Here is a 5,156-nt window from a genome sequence, read left to right on the forward strand (position 1 = left end):
CATCATGGGTCTGCTGGAAGTGAATTTGCTCAGCTTTTGTCTGAAACAAGTTGTTTTGCTTTCGTTTTTGAAAGATATTTTCACTGTATATTATGAATTATTTTTCCACCCAGTACTTTAAAGTTGTCAAATCCATTGTTTTTGACTTGCATAATTTCTGGTGAGAAGCCTGTCTTCATTTTTATCTTTGTTTCTTTGTTTCGTTTTTTCTTTCTGGGCTGCCTTTGAGATTTTCTATATCTTTGGTTTCCATAGTATGATACTTGCTACTATGATTTGTGTGTCTCTATGTGTATGTGTGTGTTATTTTTCCTGCTTAGGAGTCTCAGAGCTTCTTACATCAGTGGTTTGATATGTCTCATTAATTTTGGAAAAATTTAGCCTTCAGTTTATAAGTATTTATTCTTCTGTACTGCTCTCTCTTCTCACTCTGGGACTACAATTACATCCATGTTAGACACTTTGATATTACCCCATAGTTTTCTGATGCTCTGTTCTGTGTCTTTCACTCTCTTTTCTCTTTTTGTTTCCATTTGGACTAATTCCTATTGACCTCTTCAAGTTCACTGATATATTCCTCAGCTGTGCTGAGTTTACTGATGAGCTTATCAAAGGAATTCATTTTTTACATCTTTTTTTTTTCCTTCTAGCATCTCCATTAGTCCCTCTCCTCCCTTCCTTCCTTCCCTCCCTCCCTCCTTCTCTTCTCTATCTCTCTTGCTTTCTTCTTGGCTGGGATGGGTATCCAAACCTTTGACCTTGTGGTTACAAGGCAGTGCTCTCACCAACTCAGCTAACTGGCCAGAGCCCCCTAATTATAGTTATTTTAATGTCCCTATCTGACAGGGTTATTATATCTGAGTCTGATTCTGTTGATTGTTTTATTCCTTGACTGTGTTTTTTTCCCTATTCCTTTGTGTGTCTTTTAATTTTTATTGAATGCTGAACATTGTTTGTACAACGGAAGAGACTGTGGTAAATAGTGTATGATGGTTAATTTTATGTGTCAACTTGACTAGGCCACAGTACTCAGATATTTGGTGGAACACCAGCCTAGATATTGCTGTGAATGTATTTTTTAAATGAGATCAACATATAAATCAGTACATTTTGAGTAAAGCATACTGCCCTCCGTGATATGGGCCTTATCCAATCAGTTGAAGGTCTTAAGAGAAAAAGACTAAGGTCCCCTGAAGAAGACAGCATTTTGCCTCTGTACTGCCTTTAGACCCAAACCGCAAAATTAATTCTTCCTTGAGTCACCAGCCTACTAACCTTCCCTGCAGAATTTAGACTTTCCAGGCCCCAAAATTACATGCAACAGTTCCTTAAAATAAATATCTTCCCTCCCTCCCCTTCTCTCTATACACACACACACAAACACACACACCCTATTGGTTCTGTTAACCATGACTAATACATTACGAACCACTGGAAATGGGCATGCACTTCTCATTTCAGGTCTTTATTGTGAGGAATTGAGTCAATCTGGTCAGGAATTGAGCTGGCTATGACTTTTATGTTGCTATCCCGGTCCAGCCTCAGTCTTAGCCATGTCTTGGGTATGTTTCTTGCCCCTCCCCCAGGGACATAGGGATTTTTGTCCTACCTTTCCCCAGCCACAGTGAGTGAGATTTTACTTGTTCCTGGGGGTGAAGGGTGTACTGACCAACACCTTTGCCCCCCTCCCCACAATAGGTTAGAATTGTGCTTCATGGGCGAGAAGAATCTGAGGAAGTAGGCAAGACTTCATGCCTTTCTCCAGCTGCTGAGGATCACTTTCTTGCAGGCCTGCATCACTAAGCAGGTTCTCCTGAGTCTGCCCTGCCCAGCCTTTCTCCTGAGCACACAGTGAAGGCCTGGGGAAAAGGCCTTGCAAGTGTGAACTCCTTTGCATCTGGGGCCCCAGGTGTTCCAGATGGACACAATAGCGCACCCCCCCCGCCCCCTGGCCTTTAACAATTCATTAAAACTTTACCTGATGTAATTCTACCCACTTGTTTTGTGGTCATATCCTCAAGCAGTGCTCTGCCACAGGTGAGACAGTTTGTGTCCTGTCGCCCCCTGGCCTTTAACAATTCATTAAAACTTTACCTGATTTAATTCTACCCCCTTGTTTTGTGGTCATATCCTCAAGCAGTGCTCTGCCACAGGTGAGACAGTTTGTGTCCTGTATCTCCTTATAGGGGTTTGTCCCTCTTCGGAACTCAGGTTACTCGGTTGCCTTTCTGGTGAGTTCAAGAAAAGTAAAGATTTTGTAGTTCATTCAGCTTTTCTTATGGTTAGGGTAGAAGTGATGTTCTTTGCAGCTATGCAAATGCAGAAACCTATACCAACTATTAATATGATGGGATTGTGGGCAATTTTAATTCTCTGTTATGAGAATTAAACTTCAAAAATTCATGGAAAGATTTGTATTACCTGTATTGTCTTTTATGTCTATCTTTCCACAAACTTTTTGAAGTACCCTTGATATATTTATGTAACATTTTAACTTTTAAAAATGCATTTTGATTTTATAAACAGAGAAAGAAAATAATGAAGATATGTCTATTAGCCAGGATTCTCAGAGAAACAGAACCGATAGAATATATAGATATCTTCAATTTTTTCATATATATATATATACACATACATGTAATGTATACATATGAATAAATTGGCTCACGTGATTATGGAGGCTGAAAAATCTCAAGATTTTCAGTTGGCAACGTGGAGACCCAGGAGAGCCAATGGTATATATAGTTCCAGTCTGAAAGCCAGCAGGCTCGAGACCCAGGAAGAGCCATTGTACCAGTACGGGTCTGAAGGCTTAAATACCAACGTTCCAGCTCAAGCAGTCAAGGAGGGGCCAGCCCGGTGGCGCACTGGAGAGTGCGCTGCTTGGGAGTGCGGCGGCGCTCCCGCCGAGGGTTCGGATCCCATGTGGAGACCGGTTCCCACTCACTGGCTGAGCACGGTGCGGGCGCAACACCGAGGGTTGCGGTCCTGTTGCCGGTCCCCGGTGCGGGCGCGACACCGAGGGTTGCGATCCCATTACCGGTCAGTAAAAAAGACAAAAAGGAAAAAAAAAAAAAAACAAGCAGTCAGGGAGGAGGAGTTCAGTCTTACTCAGCCTTTCTGTTCCATTCAAGTCTTCAACCGATTGGATGAAACCCACCAACATTAGGAAGAATAATCTGCTTTTCTCAATCTACTGATTGAAATGTTAATCTCATCCAGAAACACCCTCACCGACACAGACCAAATGTCTGGGCACCAGTGCCCCGGCAAGTTGACACATAAAATTAACCACCATAATATGATATAATAATAAAATAATAATAATAATAATAATAATACCATCATAATTCGGGATAACTTCTAAAGGCTGAGACTGATCTGGGAGGCAGGACCGAACCAAGACTTTACCTACCTACCTTCCTGTTCAGTGGACCACAGACACAGATCTGACTCCATCATAATTCGGGATAACTTCTAAAGGCTGAGACTGATCTGGGAGGCAGAACCGAACCAAGACTTTACCTACCTACCTTCCTGTTCAGTGGACCACAGACACAGATCTGACTTCTGGCCCCCAAAAGCCACTGAGAAATGCTCTCCAGCCTGGGCCCAGCCAAGCGAGACCCTCCACCTGGGTGGCAAAGGAAGAGCTGAGGCCACTACCCTAGCAGCTCCTCCCCTCAAAGGCACCTGCATAGGCCAAGGCAGTGGGAGGCCATTGTCACCAGTGCCATGGAAGAGCACAACTGCCCACTTGGGCTGGAGTGGACACACCTCCTCCGGTCGTCTGAGAGTCCTTAGTCAGACTCCTGGAGTGGCTGGCCTTCTTTCTTAAGTGGAGGGTCCCACTCCAGAGTCCCAGAAGGTCCAGTAACGTGTTTCCAGAAGTAAACGATGACTCTAGTGGTGAGCCATGTGCTCCCATTTCAATCCACTCTGCCTACACTCAAATTCTCAAATTTTCAAACTCTAGTAGAATTATTTTAAAATTCAGATTCCTAGATTCCGCCCTCAGCGATTTGTATTCAATAGGTCTCAGGTGCGGCCAGGAATCTGCATGCTTGACAAGCACTTTGTGGTTCCTAGTAGCAGCATTGCTTTACGTTTTACCAGACCTATAAATCATTTACAAAAATTCCTTTTCATGGAACCAAATTCCATAGAACCTAGAAGTGTGTTAGAGCCTCACATGTTCTTACACATGCTATGCTAGAGAAGCCAGACACAAAAAATTGAAAACTGTTTGATATCATTTCCTCAAAAATCTAGAACAGGCATAATTAATCTACAGTGATAGAATTTAGTGGCTGGGAAGGGGCATGGAGAGAACTTTCTGGAAGGATAGAAGTGTGCTGTATCTTTACTTGGTGGTCCTTACTCAGTGTATGCATTTGTCAAAAGTCATTGACATGTATACTAAACGTGTAAACTCTATTGTATGTAAATTATACCTCAATGAAGTCAGTTTGAAAAGTTGTCTGAGAACAAAACTGGTGTTTCAGATTTTTAAAAACATCATATTACATGGCATCATGTATTATCTCATCTACTAGAACACGTGTGTGATTCATGCTTCAATTACGCATTAGGTATTGAGCACTCACTGGCCGGCAATAAGCCAATATTTTATTTGGATATTACTTATGCTCCCTCTTTATACAAGAAATAAGACCAGGCTCAGGCTTTCATGCAGAGTGCTGAGAGAGAACTGCAGCAAGTGGCCCTGATTTCAGGGAACTCGGTTTTTAGGAACTTCCTGAAGGCTTGCTCCACCCCCACCCACCCCACTCTCTTCTGGGTGGAGGGACAGGGACACACACACACACACACACACACACACACCCCTCCCTCCCTCCACAAACACACACACACACACACCCCTCCCTCCCTCCCTCCACTACGAGGGAGTCACTTGGTGACTAAACACAAGCCCCACAGACTGTGTTACCCTGAGACCTTTCAGAAATTGCCACTGGGCGGCAGGTCACACGTCAAGAAGCTGCCCCTCAAATCTGCCAATGGGCCACCCTGGAGTGCCCCAGGTCAAGAGGAAACTCCAGGGCCGGCCCGGTGGCGCACTGCTACAGTGCGCCGCTTGGGAGCGCGGTGGTGCTCCCGCCGAGGGTTTGGATCCCACATACAGACCGGTTCCC

This window comes from Galeopterus variegatus, unplaced genomic scaffold (assembly GCF_000696425.1).
Source record: "Galeopterus variegatus unplaced genomic scaffold, G_variegatus-3.0.2 Scaffold7829, whole genome shotgun sequence".
Lineage (NCBI taxonomy): Eukaryota > Metazoa > Chordata > Mammalia > Dermoptera > Cynocephalidae > Galeopterus > Galeopterus variegatus.